Consider the following 23800-nt stretch of genomic DNA (forward strand, 5'->3'; position numbering starts at 1 on the left):
GAGGTCGAGTAGGATCTGATCTCCCACATCAACGGGCTGTGCAGGCGAGAGACCCCATGTCAGTTACCTTTTAACCAGTTGCCATTGGGTCAACTTCTACCTATGGCGGCCCCAGGTGGGTCAGAGTAGAACTGCACCTTTGGAGTCTCAATGGCTGGCATGTTAGAAGTACAGTTAGTCTTTGACTTATGAGAGGGTTCCAGTCCTGCAACTCCTTCAGATCAGGAAGTGTCCCTCCCCCACCACCACCACCGCCCCACCCCAGCCAGACCACTGAGGAGGCTTTAATAATAATCCAAGCACGAGTGATCGCCAGGAAAGATGAAAGTACAGAGATTAAGATGGTATTTAGAAGATTAAATAACCAGGATGTGGGTGAAAATCAGAGAGAGGTTAAGAACATGGATTGTTCAGGGAGACTCGAATACCAAAAAAATATTTGGCAATGTGGCAATATATAAGATCAGCATAAAAATCATTCCAAATCTTGTATATTAAGGAAGAGAGGTATTAAAAAGAAATTAAGAAAACAATATTATATGCAATCGCCATTCAAAGATGAAATGATTAGGAATAAACCTAGCCAGAGAAACAAAAGACTTGCACAAAGAAAACTATAAACACTACAAGAAACCAAAGGAGCTCTTCATAAATAGAAGAATGGAGTATGTTCATGGATAGGAAGATTTAATATGAAAATGCCCATACTCAGAACCAATAATGAGAGTAGTGGAGGGGATGGGGGGAGTAGGGGCTAGGAGAACCAGTCACATTGATCTACATAGAACCCCTCCCTGGGAGACGGACAACAGAAAAGTGGCTGAAGGGAGACATTGGGCCATGTCAGACATGACAAAATAAAAATAATTTATAAATTATCAAGAGTTCATGAGGGAGGAGGGAGGGGGAAAACGAGGAGCTGATACCAAGGGTTCAAGTAAAAAGAAAATGTTTTGAGAATGATGATGGCAACAAATGTACAAATGTGCTTGACACAATGGAAGTATGTATCGATTGTGATAAGAGCCATAGGAGCCCCCAATAAAATGATTTTTTAAAAAAAGATGGATTAAGGACCTACATGTAAACCCAGAACTATAAAGATCATCAATGAAAAAATAGGGACCCTAATATATAGCATACACCCACTATCAAACATAATGAAAAACAAACACAGCTGAAAACAAAGGAGATGACTGGGGCCTCCTAGAAATAAGACACTTATGTGCATCAAAAGGCTTCATCAAAAAAAAAAAAATGAACCCACAAACTGGGAGAAAAAATTTTGACAATTATATACCAGACAAGAGACTAATCTCTAAAACGTATGAAAAACTTCAATACCTCAACAAGGTAGGTAAGAAAATATGCAGAAATGCTCACAATCAATAGTCATTTGAGAGATGCAAATCAAAACAACAAGGAGCTCCTACCACACCCTGGTCTTGATAACTAAGGTAAAAAAAAAAAAAAAAAGCAAACATTAAAACAACAGAAAATAAGCAATGCTGGAGAGTGGGTGAAGTGGAACCTCGTGCCCTGCTGGTAGTAGTGTGAACAGCAGGATGTTGCTTCCTCACACAATTTTGAATACTATAGGACCCATCAATCCCTCTGTTTTATGTATCCTTTCCAGAAAGAAAACGCACATGAGCATGAACAGACATATGCACACCCTATTCATCACAGAAACATTCACAATAACAAAAAGATGGGAACAACCCAAATGTCCACAGGTGGAAGAATGGATAAATGAACTTTAGTACATACATACAACCCATTGCTGAAGAATAATGATGACACGGTGGCATACGTCACAGCCTGGATGCCTGTGATGGACATTGTGCTGAGTGGGATGTTATTGTTAGGGTCTAGTTAAGTGGGTGTAATTCATAGGAACAGATGAATGGAGCACGAAGAATCAAACGGTCCTGTGCCATTCTCACAATTGTTACGTTTGAGCTCATTATTGCAACCACTGTATACATCCATCTCATTAAGGGTCTTTCTCTTTTTCGCTGCCCTTCCATTTTCCCGAGAATGACGTGCTTTTCTGGGGATTGGTCTCTTTTGATAACGGATTACATGAGATGAAGGCTTGCCATCCTGACTCCAAGGAACACTCAGACTTTATTTCTTCCAACACAGATTCGTTTGTTGAGTGAAGTTAGTTGATCCCAAAAGGACAAATAGTGTATAAGACCACTGTTATTGAAAAATCAAGATAAAAGTTTCCATGCCAGAAACCGTCTTTGATGGTTACCAGGGGTGGGAAGGGAAGGAAAAAGAAGTAGTAGACTAGTTGGTAAACAGGTGTTAACTTGGGGGGAGGGGAAGATAATATCCCATGAGAGGGAGATGGATTAGAAGGTGGGATGGGCAACAGATGAATGGATCAAAAAAATGTGGTACATACATACAGTGGAGTACTACACATCCCTAAAAAATCAGCAATGAACTCATGAAGCACATTACTGCATAGGAAGAACTGGAATAAATCATGCTAAGTGAAGTAATCCAAGCACAAAGGAGATGTACAACATGAGTCCACTGAGGTAAGCTTAAAAAAAAATGGGGCATAGAGAAAAAGCTACTATGTACATACATCCCTGCGGTGAGGTCCAGCAACTATGGCAGAGGCCAAACCCAATCCAGGGATACATATGGCAGCCAACTAAATAAGAGGGGGAAAGAAAGAGAAAAAAAAAGACATGGGTAGGGGGGAGCGGGGCACTAACCCACCCAAGGGGAGGGTATTGTTTATATCTCCACAGGAGAGGGAGAGAGAGACCAGGATTCAACCTGATGCACCAAGATGTGAATATAGCATACCGGCATGTACTAGGGAACCAATAGAGAGGTCTGCAGGGTTGGCCGGGCCTTGATCCCAACTATGTGGACACCCCTCCCCTCAGAAGAATGCATTTCAGAGGACAGCACTGGGGCTACAGCTTGGGGAGAGATGCGCGTCTGATTAGAGCATATGGGTGAAACAAAATGGGATAGAGAGGGAGGGGAGGATATCCTGGCCCACCAAGCCCCAAGGACGATATTCCCTCTCGGAGCAGACAACCCACAGAGAGGACCATAAGGCCAGCCACAGCACAAGACACAAGATCCTTCACTAAACCATAGCGCTGAGGGGGACGACACTGGAGACACATTGCGGGAAGCGTGCACAATCTGACCCCATCACACTGGGGCGAAACACTAAGGGCATGTAACAGAGCAGCAAGGGGAGCAACGTGATGTGTGGCAGCCCATCAGACTCAACTGGAAAACATTCATAAAGGCCAACAAACAGACCTTGAACTATTTATAGGTTTTTCCATTTTTGTCAGTAGCTTTCTTTTTGTTGTTGTTATTGTTTTGTTGGTCTTGACTTCCTTTGTTGTTTTATTTGGCTTTGCCTGGTTTTTGCACTTATTAATATATCTGTATGCCTATCTAGATAAGATAGGCGGGATAAATAATTCAGAGATGAAAAGAACAGGATCAATGGCTCCAGGGGGACACAGGAGAAGGGGAGGTGGGAGAAAGGAAGGGGGAAGGGGACCAACCCAGGGACAAGGGAACAACAAGTGAACTAAAATCAATGGAGAGAAGGGCGAAAGATGCCTAGTGGGGCTTAATCAGGGGCAATGTAGCAGCGAGTAATTACTAAACCCAAATGAAGGTTTAGTGAGGTGGGACATGATGGTGGGACAAGAGTAAAAGGAAATAGAAGAAAGAACCAGGAGGCAAAGGACATTTATAGAGGTCTACATACAGGCATGAACATATGTAAATCTATATATAAGAAGAGAAGAATAGAACTATGTACTAATAGCTATATGTTCAGAATTAAGGTTGCAGATAGACATTGGGCCTCTACTCAAGTACTCCCTCAACACAAGAACACTTTGTTCTAACAATCCGGCATTCTGTGATGCTCACCTTCCCGACACAATCACTGAAGACAAAATGGATGCGTGGGTAAATGTGGTGAAGAAAGCTGATGGTGCCCAGATATCAAAGATATAGTGTCTGGGGTCTTAAAGGCTTGAAGATAAACAAGCGGCCATCTAGTTAAGAAGCAACAAAGCCCACATGGAAGAAGCACACCAGCCTGTGTGATCATGAGGTGTCGATGGGATCAGGTATCAGACAGCTAAGACCCAGAACAAAATCATGCCCATTGTGAATGGGGGAGCAGGGGGAATGGGGTGGAGACCCAATGCCCATCTGTAGACAATTGGACATCCCCTCACAGAGGTGTCACAGGGAAGAGATGAACCAGTCAGGGTGCTGTATTTCACCAATGAAATACACTACTTTCCTCTGGTTCCTTGGTGTTTCCTTCTCCCCACTATCATGACCTCAGTTCTACCTTACCAATCAGATTAGACCAGAACATGCACACTGCTACAGATAAGAGCCCTCAACACAGGGGATCCAGGATAGATAAACAGTTCAGGGCCAACAATGAAAGTAGAGATACAAGGAAGATTAGGGAAGGTGTGGGGAGAAAGAGGGAATCGATCACAAGGATCAACCTATAATCCCCTCCCAGGGGGACGAACAATGGAAAAGTGGGTGAGGGGCAACGGAGGATGATGTAAGATATGAAAATCATAATCTATAACTTATCAAGCGTTCATGAGGGAGGGTGGAGGAGGGAGGGGGAAAATGGGGAGTCAGCTCAAGTGGGAAGAGAATGCTTTGAAAATGATGATGGTAGCATCTGTGCAAGTGTGCTTGACACACTGGATGAGTGTATGGATTGTGATAAGAGATGTAAGAGCCCCCAATAAAAGTATTTAATTTAAAAAAAAGAGAAAGTATTACTATCAAAATAAATCAGTGACATGGAGTCCAGATAGCAACAGAAGAGAGTCATCTGAGATACATAACCAATAAGCAACAAGGATAATGTTTAAATGATAATGAAACCTAAGAACATAGAGGGAAAAGACAAAACAAACAAAGAAACCTAAGAACAGATAAGAAAGAAAACGAGGAAAATCCTGAAAATGCTGAATACCGTGCTGGTTTTTGTGCTCTGCAGATGGGTTAGTCTGGGTAGACTAGAGAAACAAATTCATGGACACTCATGTGTATAAGAAAGAGCTTTATATACAAGAGCAATTGAATATTGAGAAAATATCACAGCCTAGTCCAGATCAAGTCCTTAAGTCTGATATTAGTCCCTATGTCCGATACCAATCTATAAAGTCCTCTTCAGACTCACTCAACACATGCAATGACTCCAAATGTAGAAAGATCTCAGGCCACTGGGTGGAAAGTCTTGTGGATCCAGTGGCTGTAGAAGCATCTTAGTGCTGTGGCGGGCCTCCACATGGCTCCTCCAGCTCCGGGATCCGGCTGCATTGGTATAGCTCCATCCGGCTCGTCATCTGTAATGTCTCCCAGGGAGTGTCTAGCAGGGGGTGTCTATGTGTCCCACCTACAGCGAGCTATTTATCTCCATAGCGCCTCCAAATGAGGTCATCAAGCTGCGACCTGATTGATAGTCTAAACTCCACCCCTTCACTCTTACGCCTCATGTTCTACCATCTTTGTCATGCATTAATAAATCTACATGAAGGCAACAAGTCTTATACTTGAGAGATTAGGTCGAGTTTTCACAGACATCAGGTTGTTGTTGTTTTTTAAGTTTTTGGCAGATATAATGGCACTTCCAGGTACTATGTAGCATTTGTCATACAATAATATTGCATTGTCATTAGCATAAACTAGAGACCTGATTCCTTCTAAGTACTTACGGTTAGTAAATGGAAAAATGATTCACGGATTAATAATATCACCGACACAGACTCAAAATATTCCTCGTGCCCTAATTTGTAGCCCTGCTTCTTCTATCCACAAGATATCTACAAAAAATAGCCAAACTTTACTTCACAATGATCACCAAATCATCATGTCTTCAGATATTTTATTTCTGAAATAGTTTTATTGGCATTTATTTCATATATCATACAATTTAATCATTCAATCATATTAAGAAGAGTTGTACAATCATCACCACACTCCATTTCAGAACATTTTCTTCTCATACTTGCTGTTAGTTCCCAATTTCCCCCATCTTCCCCTGCCATAGCGTTACACAATTATCATTCCTGTTACTGAATCTAGTGGTCTACCTATTCTAAATTTCATATACAGAAAATCATACAAAACACAAACAGTAAGCTAACAAACCAAACAACAATGATGACTGGACAAAACAGAGAAAAATTTCCATTTTATCTTTGACCTCCCTTTGTCACTTTAGAGATGAAATTCTATAAGAAAATTTTGGATGGTTAAAATAGTGATGAAGACTAAATTAATACATGCAAATCAAAATCTCAAGCTCTAAGAGACATGAAAGTTTCCAAAATTATTTAGCTCATAGTTATGTACACTTAAAGTATTTTCTAGACTTAAAAATTAAATATTTTCCTTGCAATCTAGAATCAAGATGAGATAATAATACTTGTCATGAAGTTCACACGCATGCTGTGTGTACCCAGATAATCCCTCCGACCCATTTTCAGGGCATATAATTACATTCTGAAAAAATGGAGAACATACAATTAAGTTTTATTTTAAACCATTTAAAAACAAAATAGGTCCTGCTCTGCGTAAACTATGAAAATGGTGCTTCCATTCTGTGGTCATGAGTTTTTGCTTCACCACCTCCATCCTCCTGTCCCTTCCCTCTCGGCTCCAAAAAGAGCAAAGGGCATTACCCTTCAGAGTGCGACTTTAACCTGAAGAGAGACCGTAATATCACAAAAACAGCTCCGTGGCAAGAGAGGCACCACCACTGAAGCCACGTGGCTGGAACCAGTAGATGTTTCCTTTCTAACAACAGGAAATGTGTCCTAAAATCAGAGGGGTTGGGTTTTTTTTTACATCAATTCTGTTGTTATTGGCCCAAGGCTGATTTTAGTTCCCTCACTCAGACATCTTCCTGGGCATGGCCATGGAAGGCTCGCCATGTAGACCTCCAGGACACACATCAACCTCCTTCTTCTACTGTTCCTAACCTCTCTTCACATCCTTACGGACCCAGAGGAGAAGAGCTCCACGTGCCTCAGAACCCTCCCCATGCAGGTGTCTGTCAATGCGGCACCTTCTCCTCATACACTGGAACCTCCCCCAGCCCCTTCTCACCGGAATTTCAAATAAGCAGGGTCTCCCTCACACACCCCAAATTAGGAAGCGCCTAGACAGCTGGAACCTGTGGGCTTCATGGAAGAGAAAAGTGTTCATAAGAAGAGAACGAAGTCATAGCTGGAAGAGAATCAAGAGCTCTGAACTCCTCCTCTCAGAAAAGGTCCCGCGGCGCTCAAATAAAGAGCAGATAATAGTGAGCGTGGAAATGGTTCTTTATTTTCGTCTCAAAATTTAAGAAGGAGTCATTTAGCTACATGGTATCCTAATAAAAACACAGTGCATCACTTCTATTGATGCATTCCTTCATTCAACAACGATTTACTTAGGGTCTGGTCTCCATCAGTCTCTGCTCCCCACAGGCCTCTTAGCTGACCCATATCGAAAGCCCTGGGTCTTGGAAATTCCTGCATTCTAACCCGGCTGGGTGCAGTCCAAGTGGAAAACCACTGACAGCTTTTACCCCCGAACAGGCACTCCCGGGAGCAGGGTCATTGCCTGTCGGGTGAAGAATTGGTTTTTTCCTCTCCCTTGAGGAGTGGACCGGCGCCTCTCTGATGTCTCTCTGGCTAGAGGAAAAGGGACCACGGAAGACAGGGAGGAGGGGCACAAAACACTTACTGGCTTTGATGGATGAATTTCATGTCTACAAAGAAGTATTTTGCTCTAACATTTGTATTGGAATTGTTATCCATTCGACATTCCTTGAGGCTTTCAGCAATTTTGTTTCTAACGAAGACCAGATTATGGTTCTTAATATTTCAAAAGACTGAAGCACTTCTAATGCAGTGTTAAAGAAGGTCATTGTCATAACTCTGCAGCACCACAGCCATATCGAAGCTGTAAGTAAAACATGTAATGATGAATAATTTTACCTGGAGGAATAAAAATTGATTGGTAGTTTAAACTATCATCATGCTAAAGTCATTTCTCATAAAGTAGAGATATTTTTATGTCCTAGGTCCAACTAAAATCTGGGTCAATGGCATTTGAACAACATCTCTGTAGTTGAAGCAGGTTGATATGCTGCATAATGTTAAGTTCTGAGCCAGTTTGTTCCATTTCCAGTTCTTCTTTATAATACAAAACTGACATAGTAGGAAAACCTTATTACCACTAGGTTAAGGATATTCATTAAGTGTTCAGACCTCTGTTGATACATAATTTAAAGCAAAATAAGTAAAAAAATAAGGGGAAATTAAAATAAAACACGTTACTTGAAAGATTTATAACAGTTGTAAAGTATGGAGATATAGTTGTACGCCATTATTATTGTATTAATTGTATATAGTAGTAAGATAGGTAGTTTTATTGTGTCAACCAGGCCAATAAGAACATGTGGGATTAAAAAGGTAGTAGTATGATTGGAGGGCAAAGAGATAAATGGCTCGGCGAACCCCGCCTCTGTCTCTTGCTCTCTGGTGATTGGACCAGTGTGCGGCAGCCTTAGCTAGTTCTCTGTCACAACTTGTGACTACACTACCTGCAGGACACCCAACCCATGGACCATGTTGCTAGAGCTTGAGGTTTCTTCAAGACCTGCTTCGCCACACTGCTGGTGTATACATCCCTTGAGCTAGGCACTGTCAGATCCTGTCATCTGGCTGATTGTTGGTGACCCACCCTGCTATTTGCTGCCTGTGGCCTGACTGCCTCCATTGCGCTACGGAAGACTCAGCTATCTGCTTCCTTGACCTTGGACCAAGCCACCCTTGTGAATTGAAGGACTTCCAGTATAGTAACTGTTTCACAAAAGTGAACTGAGTTGAACTGAGCCCTTTGTACTGCTGTGTGGACTAATTAGCTGCTATATTCCTTCATGCTATATATATCTATCCATAAGTGTCCTGGTTTTGTTTCTCTAGAGAACCTTGTCTAACACAAGTAGGGACATATATATTAGAGAGAAATGCAGTGGTATAATAGTTTATAGATTATCAAGGGTTCATGAGTGAGGGGGGGGAGGGAAGGGGAAAATGAGGAGCTGATACCAAGGGCTCAAGCAAAAAAGCGAATATTTTGAGAATGATGATGGCAACAAATATATAAATGTGCTTGACACAATGGATGGATGTATGGATTGTGATAAGAGTTGTACGAGTCCCCAATAAAATGATTTTTTAAAAAGGGAAATTCAGTGGACATTATTAATGTCTTATAGTTGAATATTATAGTGATGAAGCAGTTTAGTTAAGCTACAGTTAGCCTATCACAGAATTCAATACTTCTGTCATATTCAGCAGGGTTATGTACTCATCACCAAAGGCAACCTTGGCACCTTTTCTTCCTTCTTGTACCCTTGGTGTTGATGCCCCATTTTCCGCACCTTCCCCTTCGGTGCCCCCAGGTAATGATTATTCCCATTACTGTCTTCTTGCATCCATTCAGCTCTCTTTTGAGGTATAAAATGCTGACCGGTATTTGAAGTTGCTCCTCTTGTCACTGGTGGTCACCACATGAAATGTAGCATGTTCTTCATCAGCACAGAAAGCCTGTTACAAAGGCTTCCTTACAAATGAGAGTCACACTGTGGGAACTCTCTTTAAAGTGAAATGGAAAAAGCTATTGAGAACATGTTTTCTTCCTTCAAGGCATTTTGTGTGATGATTAGGCAACTCACTACCAAAAAAATCCAAAAAACAATAGTAATAATCCAATTCACTTCTGCTTTAGTGAATGAGTCCTTCAAAATTCTACAGCATGAGAACATGGTCTACTCCCTTGTTAAAGGTATACATCTACCTGCAGTCATTAAATTCAAGCTTATTACACCTCTGGAGCTGGTGTTTATTAAGTATTCATGTCTTTAAAATGATTTTTAAAAATCAGATATTTAGGGAACTTCCTGATACAGAGAAATTGCAAGCTCATCTCCAGATCTCTGTAATAAAGCAAATCTCAGACAAAGAATGTCACACAAACTTTTTGGTTCTCCAATACCTAAGAGGAGGCTTCGAAAAGTTCATGGGAAAATGGAGTTAAACAATAAAGGTATCTTTCATGAATTTTTTAAAGGCCCCTCATATGAAAGTTCTAGTTATACTACACTGTAGTCTAATAAGTGTGCACTAGCAACATGAGAACTCTTTGAAATATTGTGAGAAACCCCAAAATGTGATACAGAAACCTGAAGTGAGGGCACGCTGTTGGGAAAGAGGGGCACCAATAGACTTACTTGTGCAGGGTTGTCACAAACCACCGAGTTCCTTAGAAAGGCATGATCTGTAGCACACAATAAAGCAAAGCCAGTAAGACGAGGTGTGATTGTGTTTGACTTCAGATGTGAATAGAGGTCAGTTTTGATGTGATTGTGCATCATCCATTTGTTCATTGAACCAGTATTTGTTGAGCAAAGCTCCGTGAGCAAACAAGCATGGACAGGATGCTGACTTCTACTTGGTGCGATGTCTAGGCCACACACAGCCGGAATATGCGTGCGAGTTGGTCACGCAGATACTGATGACGTGCTATCGCCTGACTGCAGAGGAGGGTGTCATCTGTATGCCACAGTGAGAGGAGGATAGAGAGGAAGGTGGAACACAGGAGTTAGGAAGGGTTTTATGGAAAGAAAAGCATTTTACCTGCGCTTGATTGAGCTGGTAGATATTAGTCCTTTGGAACGAAAAACCCCACAATAGACAGTTGTCATCAAGTATGTCACATTCATGTCGACCCCGTGTGTGTCAGGGCAGGACTGTGCTCTGTGGGGCTTCAGTGGCTGCTTGTTCTCTCTCTCTCTCTCTCAAGTAGATCAATAGGTCTCTCTTCCAAAGTAACTCTGAGCGGACCTTTCAATCGTTGAGGGTTTACCCACTAGCATCGTGAAGGGGCTTCTTTAAGATTGAGGAGAATGACATTTCTGTTAGAAATCACTTGGCGTCGTGAAGACATCCCAGAAGCAGATAGCTCAGTAAAGGAGTGAGCTACAATACACAGTCTGAGAAATGAGCTGCCCAGCAATATTCCTTCTGTCTCCACGGAGAGTTCAGATGCTCCCCTGTTCAGAAGCTGGTTGGGCTCACAACCCAGCTCCAGCCGACGGCCAAGCCCAGCAATGCCAGCGACCACTGTGATGGGACACATACAATGTGCACCGACCTCAAGGGTCAAAAATCAAAATACAGAGCAGGGAAAGGTTAACAATACACATTTATTGACAATCGACTAGTCACCATGCATTGTATTCAGCACTGGTCACCGAGACTTTTGTCGCCGCTACCAATAATAACATACTCACAGTATGCCAACTACTGTTCTAAGCACTTTATTCATTGGATCCTATTAATAAGTATCTAAAGAATCAGATGAGGAAACCGAAGCATCAATGATAACTTTTGTCTAAGGTCATGCGACCAGCAAGTGGGGTTTGGAGTCTAGGCATTAGACAAATCTATATTCTTAATGGTTAATTATACTCAACTGGCTATCAGGCTAAATGTGGCTAGAATTATTTTCCTAGTCTGAAAGACATGCCAGGAGTATCATCAACGTCTCAGCTCCTTATGGGCCACGAGTGGGATGGTCTGAGAGAGAAATGGGACACTTCTGGTCATTGCGGCAGATGGAGCCGCTGCAGGAAGACGTCTCCACCCACACACTCCAAATACATAGACATGCTGACCGAAATAGCACAGGCTATTTAGAACATGAATGGAGAAAGAGAAACCTCCTGAATGTAAAAGTCTTTAGGGCAAAGCCATACCTTTATGACTGCCTCTCCAGTGCTCAGAATTGTGCCAACAACATCCGCAGACATTCAATAAACATTTCTTGGACAAAAGAGCAGGACCGGATAGGAAAAGTAAATTCAAAGGCAAAGTGGTATGCAGGAGTAAGACTGAATGAAGAAGGAAGATCGGATCTGGAGTTGTTCGTGGTCCTTTAAGATAAATGACATGCTACTGCGCTCCGTTATAAAGCCAAGGAGTTGTCGCCGCTGTGAAACAGACTAGAACATCCAAACTGGGCAACCAATCATCAGAAGCCACAGGAAGCTGGCTTGCTCCCCTAGTAATTTATTGAAAGAACACCCACTGCAGATGAGCTCGTAGGTAAAATTATACACAATACAGGAAGTGAACCACCCTCAGGAAGAGTCACAAAAGAAATTATTCCTATCCAAGAATTAAAATTAATAGAGCAATATGAAAGAAACTTTTGAAAAAAAGGGTTTAAAATGTTGGAAGACATAAAGGAAGAAATACAATCTACAAAACAGAAGCAAGATACTATGGTCAAAAGAAAATAATACAACAAACAAAAATGGAAAAGAGCATTTAGAAATACTATGTGTGAAAGATATATTAATATGTATATTTTTGAATCTCAATCAACAGGTAAAATAGCTGGCTAGTGAGAAAAAAATTGGAAGAAATAACTTGGAATATAAGCTAGATATATAAGAATGAAAACATGAGGGATTAAGAACGATCTAGAAAAAAAGAAAACGAAAAATCTGGTGATTTGCTTCTGTAAAGATCACAACCAAGAAAACCCTACCCAGCAGATCGGATCTGTAATATGTGGGATCACCCGGAGTTGGAAATGTCAGGAGTGGGCATTTACTTGATGCAACATGTTTTTCTATTTAGATATCAAAACACCAAACTCGCTACCATCAAGTCAATTCTGACTCATAGCGACCCCACAGGACACGGTGAAACTGCACTGTGAGCTTCCAAGCCTGTGGCTCTTTGCCGGAGTAGAGTTTCCTCTTCTCCTGCAGAATGGCTAGTGCTTTAGGACTGCTGACCTTGTGGTTGCAGCTCCTCCTGTAACGCACTGTGCCACCAGGGCTCCTCCTATTTAAGGGTGAATTAACTGAAAGGGAAATACAGCGAGAGAAGGAATCCAGGTGGCACAGTTTGTTAAGCGTGGAACTACTAGACAAAAGGTTTATGGTTTGAGCCCAGGAGTCCCTTGCTCCAAGATAGAGCGATGAGGCAGTCTGCTTCCGGAAACATGTACTCTACGGAGGCGTTCTAATCTGTTTTATAGCATGGTCGTGTGTGGGAATCAACTTGATGGCAGTGGTTTAGAGTGAAAGATGCAACTACAGACACGTTTTTAAAATAAAATAATGATTCAGATGAGCTAGAATATGCCATGTGGAACAACTAATATTTATTACAGGAAAAAAAAAACTTTATTACAGGTATTGTTGTGCCAGCTGAACAAGACCCACAAGTCTAAACCAACGAGTATTTCATTGGTTTTACACCAGTTCGTTTACCGAAGTGCAGAACCTTTCAAAGGTTTCCATTTTAGACATTCATACAAAAGATTATCAAAGGCAATTCTCTGATAAGGGAGGAAATTGATTGGCCAATAAAGGTTATATGAGCAAGAGGTGTGGCTGAGAAACCAGGAGCATTCTGCGTAGCACATACGGCTCTTTGTCTGAGTTGTCTCCGGTGACCTGATTCAGCTGTATCGTTCGTGGCGACGCTTTGGAAAAATACAGACATCAAATGGCCCAAGAGAAAACTTTTCAATGAAACTCATATTTGAGTTTATAACAACTCTCAGAAACCTACAAACGGAATTAAATTTAAAAGTGATTGCTTCAATTTTTAGTGTTCAATATTTTATTCAATACAGAATAAACTGAAATTAGTCACTCTATTATTAGTATTTACGAGATAATTCAGTGCATTCTTTAGTTCTTTCATTCGTTTAAGTTTTTGTCAAAAGTTATTTTAAAAAAAGAATCTTAGAGCAATAAATTCATAGGTGTCTGGTAGGAGAATATATATACAATTTTGAGGAAAGTATGGAACCCTGGCGGCATAGTGATCATGCAGGGTACTGCTAGCCATAAGGTCACTGGCTTGAAACCACCAGCTGCTCTTTGGAAGCAGAAGGAGGGTTTCTACTCCCCTAGTTAGACACTCGGAAACTCACAGGGGCAGTTTCTGCTGTTCGATACGGCCGTTATGAGTCAGAATCCACTCAATGGCACTGAGAGAGTGAGTGAGGAAAGTATCCAAAAACATGATCTATAATTCTATAATATTGTTCACATTAATGACCTGTCCTTGTAGAAAGATAGCATCGGACAAATAAGCAATGGACAATGCATTATTTTAAGTGGGGTAGTATTGTTAGTTCTAGGGATAACTTGTGGAATAATTTCTTAAATTTGTATGCTGTACCTTCATAGATATAGCCTCTCATTTGACATTGTGTATGTTATGTACTTTTAATTTCCTCCAAAAATCCATGAACATTCTCCAATTTGACATGATAAAGAGGACTTTGAAGGAGATGTGCAATTGGTATCAAAACCCTTTAAAATATATATATCAACATTTTGAATGAATTATGTACAGATGACCATTCCATTTTATTGGACATTGGTAATTTTATTTCATATATAAAATTTCTAATATTCTTATGCATGATTGCAAATTTTGGATTGAGTTGAATGCTATAATTTTGCATTGAGTTGAATGCTATAATAAAAGGTGTTGAACTCTATAAGACTTTTTGATAGTATATATCTTTTCAACAAAACAATGCTTCCACAAATATTAGAAGATGGGATTAAAATAATTTTTCTTAATAGGGAAATTAACAAATCTGAAGAGCTTACTACAAAATACATCCAACCAGTCCTTTTTGATCCTCTGGCTGTATATTCCTTCAATCTTCTTCTATTGCCTTCTGCTATTGTTTCTCAGCATTTCCTCCATCTAGGTCTTTAGATCTCTAAGGGCAGTGTTCCCCTCTCTCTAACTTTGACCAAAGAACTTTGCACTCTCCAATTTATATCACACCGAAATGGAAGTTTGGGCATCATTGAGAGACTCCAACTGAATTCCTTTTAAGTGCTCTCTGAGGTTCTGAAACAAAAGAAATGTGAAGGGAAGGGAGCAGATCTGAGTTCTTTTATTTATTTTGGGGGGGAGAGGGCATTTTTAAAAATCATTTTACTGGGGGCTCTTACAATTCTTATCACAATCCATACATTCATCCATTGTGTCAAGCATATTTGTACATTTGTTGTCATCATCATTCTCTAAACATTTGCTTTCTTCTTGAGCCCTTGGTATCAGCTCCTCATTTTCCCCCTCCCTCCCTGCTCCCACCTCCCTCATGAACCCTTGATAATTTAATAATAATAATTATTTTGTCATATCTTACACTGATGTTTCCCTTCATCCACTTTTCTGTTGTCTGTCTCCCAGGGAGGAGGTTATATGTAGATCCTTGTAATCGGTTCCCCCTCTCTACCCCACCCTCCCTCCACTCTCCCAGTATCGCAATTCTCACCACTGGTCCTGAGGGGTTCATCTGTCCTGGATTCCCTGTGTTTCCAGTTCCTATCTGTACCACTGTACATCCTCTGGTCTAGCCGGATTTGTAAGGTAGAACTGGGGGGGGTGGCGAGGGGGTAGGTGGGAAAGCATTTAAGAATTAGAGGAAAGTTGTATGTTTCATAGTTGCTACGCTGTACCCTGATTGGCTTGTCTCCTCCCTGCAGCCCTTCTGTAAAGGGATGTCCAGTTGCCTACAGATGGGCTTTGGGTCCCCAATCTGCACTGCCCCTCATTCACAATGATATGATTTTTTTGTTCTTTGATACCTGATACCTGATCCCATCAACACCTCATGATCATGCAGGCTGGTGGGCTTTGTTGCTTTCAGATCTGAGTTCTGAGGTAGGTCCGGCAAGGTTTCCCAACCAATATAGGACAGGTGTTGCTACCTACCCTCATAGAAGGAGCAGCTGCAATGTCAGGATGGGAAAACACTATTTCCCTGGCCTTTTTCTTACCATTGCAGCTTTCAGGTGTTGTTGTTGTTTTAAACTGCTGCATCATAAGCTCCTGTGATCATCCTGTATCCCTGTTTCCTTCAATCTATCAAGATTATCCTGTGGGATTCCAAAAAAAACAGTCACCTTAACCTTCTGAGCTGACCTTTCTCCCTTGAATTTAACTGCCCAGCAGATCCCTTTGGAAGCCACTGTTTTTATTGGACCTTTTTGTTTGTTTGTTGTATATTTAATGTCCCCCTCCCCCCGTTTTATTGGCACATAGTTCATATATCATATAATTCAATCACTTCAAAAATTGCACAATCATCACCACAGTCAGTTTTAGCACATCTTCTTCATTCTTGTACTCATCGTTATTAGCTCCCCATTTCCTACCAACTTCCACTAAGGAACCATTACTGTCTCTATAGATCTGCCTATCCTGGATCTCACAGAAAAACATCAAAACAAAAAGTAAAAATTAACAACCATCGCAAAAGAAAACTGATTTTTAAAACTCAATAAAAAATAAAGCATTTAAATGGATCGTTTAAAAAATGAAAAAATGTAAATGGATAATGGGGTGATCACATGATAGGGTACTAAATTTTAACCTAACTGCATCTGCAACAATCCACTCTCCAGTGCCTTCTGCATGAGAGCAAGGCTATTTGCATGGACCTTATTTGAAGGAACCCTGATGAGGTTAAGACAAGTGTATTGCTAAGAGAACTTGTCTGCAGACATTCACTGCCCGCAGAGACACGTGTGAATGGGTTCTGCTTGGATATCTGATCTGGAACACTTTTTGACTTACATTTCTACACTCGGACTCAACTTTGTGCACTTGATATTCTTGAAACTCTACCATTCAGCATGATTTAATTTCTCATATTACTTCCAGAGAACAGGTTTTATGTGGCAAAGGACAGGCACATCAAGCTCACAATGAGCCTAGGCCTAGCATGATCTCCCTGGAGTTAGAGCATAGTTAAGTCATGTGAAAGAAAATAACAAGCAAAAATGTGTATCAAAAATCTTTAAAATATTGACCCTTCGACATTGCAATTCTGTATTAAACAATTTACCAGGAAGAAATAATGTACTAATGTCCCTGGGTGATACAAAGAGTTTAGCACTTGCCTACTTGCCTAAAGGTCAGTGGTTTGAACCCCCTCAAAGCACCACAGAGGACAGTCCTGGAGATTCGCCTCTGAACGTCACAGCCTGGGAGACTCTGGGAGGCGTTACCGTCTGCACACATGAAGTGCTACCACTTAGGGTGACAGCCCCTACCAACAGGATTCTAAGAGTTTTAGTTTTTAAAAGATTTTTTAAAAATATGAAATTTTAGTACTCTAATTTAATACTGAAAAACTATTATTTAAAATTATAATAATCGTATGAATGAATGCTATGCAGCCATTAAAATACTGATAAAATGGGAAGAATATTCATGATACATCACCTAATTAGGGATGAGGGGAAGCTACCATATATCATTTCCTTTTTCAAACTTAAAATCACATAAATTAACAAAGAGGAAAAATGCTAAAAGGACTGTAAACCAAACGGTTAGCAATTTTTATATCTGTAGGTGGACTTACATTTTTTCTTTGTGCTTTTCTAGAAAAGGAAAACTATAGGAGAGTGTAATTAGTCATCAACCATAAGACTTAATTCACTTTTTATTCTGATGAACTGAAAACACCCACGCTCACTGCCATTGAGCCCATTCTGGCTCATGACCGCCCTGCAGGGCCGGGTAGAACGGCCCCTGTGGATTTCTGAGACTGTAACTCTTGATGGAAGTAGAAAGCTTCACCTTTCTCCCTCAGAGCAGCGGGTGGTTTCAAACTGCTGACCTTGCGGTTACAGCCCATCTTGTAATCACGACACCCCTAGGGCTCCCTCCCTCATTTATTCTGATGGCATCTAACAAAAAACCAGTTCACTCGAACTGCATGACCTTATTTTAGAAATTATTCTTCTCCTCAAATAGTGATCTTCATAACCAGGCAAGCAGACAACAGCAATTCCTTTTCTAACATATTTCACATCACCACACTATGCTCCTTTGAGGAGGTAGTTGATGTCCTGGCGTGAGCTTCAAGACATGCCGTGTTATCAGGCTTAGCAGAAATAGTTCTGGCATCTTCCTGGAATCAGAGCGGGAACCCTGCAGCGGATAATTGCAGCGAATGCCTCCCACTTTGCAGGAGGCGGGGAAATCAATCCTCTATTCAGTTAAGGGTTTTCTTCCCTTCTGCTTCTTCCTGTAGTCCCCAAAGGAATAAAGGGTGTCCATGGAGTCTGAAAATGGAAAAGCAGAGAACATTTGAATAGAAAGAGGAGAGGTGGAGAGAAGAGGACTGTGTCACTTACTGTATTATCCTCTCCAGAGTGAAGAAGAGAAGATCATCACACTTATTGTAAAATCACAAATCACACTTATTGTAAAAATGACATTCGTGTATCCATTCTTTCAACAAACTGTCACCAGGTAGATTTGAACTTACAGCAACCCCCTTATTTTCAAACCCCCACAATAGCCCCAGTCCGGTGTCTTTACAAGAAAGAAAACCACCTTTCCATACAAGTAAAAACAACTATTTACATATTTTGAGTTATTCCTCTGCTCAAAAACTTCATGAGCTCAGCTCCTGATCTTGCTCCATACGCTAAGCTCATGGTGTTCCAGCCCCTAGAATATGTCTAGCAAACTCTTTTTCCCCCCACCCCTTCACATCCCACAGCTTGGGAACCCAGCATTGACTGAGACCCAACTGGGAAATTATTGGTGGCTCGTACAACTCTTATCACAATCCATACATCCATCCATGTGTCAAGCACATTTGTACATTTGTTGCCATCATCATTTTCAAAACATTTTCTTCCTACTTGAGCCCTTGGTATCAGCTCCTCGTTTTTTCTCCTCTTTCCCCCACTCTCCCTCCCTCATGAACCCTTGATAATTTATAAGTTATTATTTTGTCATATCTTACAGTGTCCGACGTCTCCCTTCACCCACTAAAGAGCATTATAAAAGTGGATTTTCTTTGCTGTACTTCGACTGGAAAGTAATATCTTTTCTTTAGATCTTGATTTTGACTTCATTTGAATTTATTCTGATTTTTTAATATTTTCAGCATTCTTTCTTATTCAGATTTTTCTCTGTTTCAATTGGTCCTTGCTGCTGGGTCCTTTCCTGTTTTGTTTTGTTTTTTCTCTGTGAGTGTTTTTCTGTCGGGATGGGTGGATCTATGAAGACAGCCACAGGATTGATAACTTAGCTTGAGGTACAAAGGAGGAAGGGGGTGGATGGGGAGTCAACAACAATGGGTACAAGAAGGAAAAAAAAAAATGTTCCAAAGTTGATGGTGGTGATGAAAACACAACTTTTCTTAGCACGCTTGTACTATTGATAAAGTAATTATCTCAATAAAAGTATTTTTAAATAAATAAAATAAAAATAGGCAGAGAAATAATATTATAATGATGTCCCTAAAGTGATCCAGCAACATATATAAATTGTAAATATATTAATAGATTTTGAGCTTGCCCTTAAACTTTGTCCTAATTTAAGAACAATTTGTTCTTATGACATGGTATTACTTGATACTTGCCCTCTTGAAAAGTTCATTGAAGAGATGGGTGTTATAGCAAAGTGTGGTGAAGAAATCAGATGGTGTTCAGTACCGGAAAGAATAACATCTGGGGTCATAAAGTATTGTCTTAACACCGTAGCCATCTAAGCGAGGTGTCAGCTAAGTTTACCCAGAAAAAGCACACCAGCCTGTGTGATCCAAGGACTGTGAGTAACAGAATCCAGATCAGGAGGGATCAGTATTAGAGCTTAAATTCTGAACACCCAGTTTGCGGTAGGCTGTGGTTTAAAATGAAAGCCCAAAATCCATTTGCAGGGTCTCCATATGGATTAAACCTCAGGAGAATTCCTTCTGACCATACACCAGGGAAGTGAATAGCCTTACCATCAGAGTGCATTGTACAGTGGATTATTGCAGATGTAGTTAGGTTCAAATGTGACATTTTACCATTTTATCTCCCTTTTGACCTATTTAAATTGCCCCAGTTTTTAATATTTTCTTCTTTTTGGTTGAGGCTTTTCTGTTTTATTTTGTCATTGTTATTGGGTTTTCTTAGTTTTTATTTTGTATGGTTTTTTTGTATGTGAAATGCAGGATAGGTAAATTTATATATATAGTAGTAACTGGATTAATAATTTCCTTGGCGGGAGGGTATTGTTTATATCTCCACAGGGAAATAGAGACCAGACTTCAACCCAGTGCTCCAAGATATGAATGCAACATACCAGCATGAAGCAGAGAACCAGTAGAGAGGTCTGAGAGGCCGGCCCCAATCCCAACTATGTGGACAGGTGCCCCTCCCCCCAGAAAAATTTACTTCAGGGGACAGCACTGAAGCTACAGCTCATGGAGAGGGAGATGTCTGAACAGAGCACACAGGAGCAAATGAAGGGGGAGGAAGAGAGAGTGGAGCACATCCTGGCCCACCAAGCCTTGAGGACGATATTCCTGCTCAGAGCAGCCAATGCACAGAGAGGACCATAAGGCCGGCCCCACTATGAGACACGACATTCCTCACTGACCTGTAGCCCTACAGGGGACAATACTGGACACACAGTGTGGGAATTGTGCCAGATTTGACCCTACCACGCTGAGGCAAAACAACAGAACAGCAAGGGGAGCAGAGCAAGGAAGTCCCCAGGGAATACCAAAAATAGACTGTGGGGCCAGGGTGTGGCACCCCATCAGACTCAACCGGAAAAGGAAGAAAATGTTTTAAAATTCATTGTGGTAGTGATTGCATAACTCTTTTTAATCTGATTGAACTAGCGAACTGCATAATATGTGAATCGTATATCAACAAAATTGCTAAAAGTTAAAATGAACTAAGAATATGAACAGACACCTCACTAAGGGAGACATTCCAAGTAACCAACAAACACATGAAACACAATCGTTAGCCATTCAAGAGATGCAAGCCAAAAAAACAATGAGCCATCATCTCCACCATGAATAACAGATGCCACCAAGTTAATTCTGACTCAGCAAATAGCATTAACAGCAAAACTGGAAAAAACAAACACATGCTCTCGAGGGTGTGGAGAGATTGGGGCTGTAAAATGGGGCAACCATGCAGAAAAGCACTTCCTTGAAAAGTTGGAAACAAATGCATGTGATCCAGCAATAGCATTACTAGTTACACAGGTGAGAGCAATAAGAGCGTGACATAAATATGCACGCCAACGTTCATCACAGAATTATTCACAATGTATATATAAGCTACCTAAGTGCCCATCAACAGATAAAAAGATAAACAAGTTATGGTACATACAATGGAATACTATAAAACATTTAAAAATCCGTAAATTTATGAAAAGCTTTTTAAATTTTATTTTTACTTTTTATTTTAATAAATAATTTTATTGGGGGCTCTTACAGCTCTTATAATAATCTTTGGCTGTCACACAATCTGTCAACTTGAGCAAAGGGATGGAGTCTAGCTTGTCTATCAGGTCACAGCTTAATGACATCATCTGGGATGGAAGGCGATAAATAGCTCGCTGGAGATGAGACCCACTCTCTCTGCCTTCCCCTCCCTGCTGTTGAGACACTCATCTGGAGGAGACACCTGGAGACCCGCATCAGCATTGAGATGCTTCCACTGCCACTGGATCCACAAGACCTTCTACCCACTGACCTATGACCATCCTGAACTTGGCATCATTGTATATGCTGTGTGAGTCTAAAGAGGAATTTATGGATGAGTATCGGCTAATATGGGCTAATATCAGACTAATGGACTTGATTTGGACTGGGCTGGGATGTTTTCTTAATAGATAATATACTGTTACTCTTTGATATAAAACTATCTCTTAAATACATATGAGTGTCTCTGGATTTGTTTCTCTAGTCAACCCAGACTAACACACAATCCATATATCAATTGTATCAAGCACATTTGTACATATGTTGCCATCATCATTTCCAAAACATTTTCTTTCTACTTGAGCCCTTGATGTCAGCTCCGCTTTTTTCCTCTCCCTACCCACCCCTCCCACCCTCGTGAACCCTTGATCATTTATAAATTATTTTTATTTTTATATTTTACACCATCCACTGTCTCCCTTCTCCCACATTTCTGTTCTTCACACCCCGGTAGAGGGGGGGTGTACATCGATCATTGCGATCTGTCCTACCTTTCTCCCCCTTCCCCCCCACCTCCCCCCTATCCTCCTGGTATCGTTATTGGTCCTGAGAAGTTTATCTGCCCTGGATTCTGTGTGCTGAGAGCTCTTATCTGTACCAGTGTACATGCTCTGGTTTAATCAGATTTGTAAGATAGAACTGGGGTCATGATAGTGGTGGAGATGAAACATTAAAGAAATAGAGGAATGTTGTGTGTTTCATCAGTGCTATCCTGCACCCTGACTGGCTTGTCCCTCCCTTGTGACTCTTCTCTGAGGGGATGTCCAATTGCCTACAGGTGGGCTTTGGATCACCACTCCAACCCCCCTCATTTCACATCGAAATGGTTGTTTGGGTCTTCTGATGCCTGATACCTGATCCCATCGACACCTCATGATCACAAGGGTTGTTGTGCTTCTTTCATGTGGACATTGTTGCTTCCCTGATAGATGGCCACTTGCTTAACTTCAAGCCTAAAACCCCAGATGCTATATCTTGTAATAGTCAGGCACCATCAGCTTTCTTCACCACATCAGCTTGTGTACCCATTCTGTCTTCAGCAATCAGGAAGACGCTGGGAGGAGCACTAGAGGTAAATACACTAAAGGTAAATACTCTTACCTGTGCCATCCTGCAATGACAGAATACAGTAACAATACTCTAAAAATGCTGCACAGATAAACATTTAAGGTGAACAGGGATGGGAGTACACTCACAAACATACCTAGTTTGGGGCAAGAGTATTTTTCCACATGCATTTATATGTGTTGCAAATACATCCATAAACATAGCAGAGAATAAGGGCAGTGTTATGACACTTCTAAGCCATTACCAAACACCTTGAAGTCACTAGGCTTGGGGCTCAGAACCATAGTCTTGCGGGAAACCAAGGTCTATTAGCATCATCCAATAAGACAATGTTCCACATCCTATTTTGGTGAGCAGTAACTGGGGCCTTAATAGCTTGTGAATGGCCATATAAGTGGCAGATTTTGGTTTCTTCTTATGCAGAGCAAAGAGGAGTGAAGAAAATCAAAGACACATGGAAACAATTCATCCAAAAGGCTAATGGACCACTGAGAACTACAACCACTCAACCCTGAGACCTGAAGAACTAGATGGTGCCCGGTTACCACTGCTGAGTGTTCTAAAAGAGACAGCGGTTTGAGGAGCTGAAAGGGGTGCAAGAAAAATGAGGAACAAAAATCAAAACCATCAAAAAGACCAGGTTTACTGGTTTGATAGGGACTGGTGGAATTCTTAAGACTAGGGCTTTAGGCATGCTCTAGGTTTGGAACTGAACTCACCCCTATAGCTTACCTTTCAGCCAAAGGATAAGCCTATATGGTGAACAGTACCACCAGGGAGGTGAACTTCTGAGAACAATCAAGCATACAACGCACATTTGGTGATGTTGGGCGTAAAGGTCGCAGCAGAGGTGGCTGGACCACACCTGCATTCCTTATCTGCTGCATTCCTGTCATTGAGTTGGAGAAACTTGGATGAAAGTCCCCAGCTCAGTCCTTCATAGGTTTATGGTCCCTCACAGACTAAGGCAAATAAGTAACCACAAATCATGAAAGGCTCGGCCCCACTATGAGACACGACGTCCCTCACTGACCCATAGCCCTACAGGGGACAACAC

Source organism: Echinops telfairi, unplaced genomic scaffold (assembly GCF_000313985.2).
Source record: "Echinops telfairi isolate 266 unplaced genomic scaffold, ASM31398v2 ScPeMD7_7400;HRSCAF=8409, whole genome shotgun sequence".
In the NCBI taxonomy this organism is placed as follows: Eukaryota; Metazoa; Chordata; class Mammalia; order Afrosoricida; family Tenrecidae; genus Echinops; species Echinops telfairi.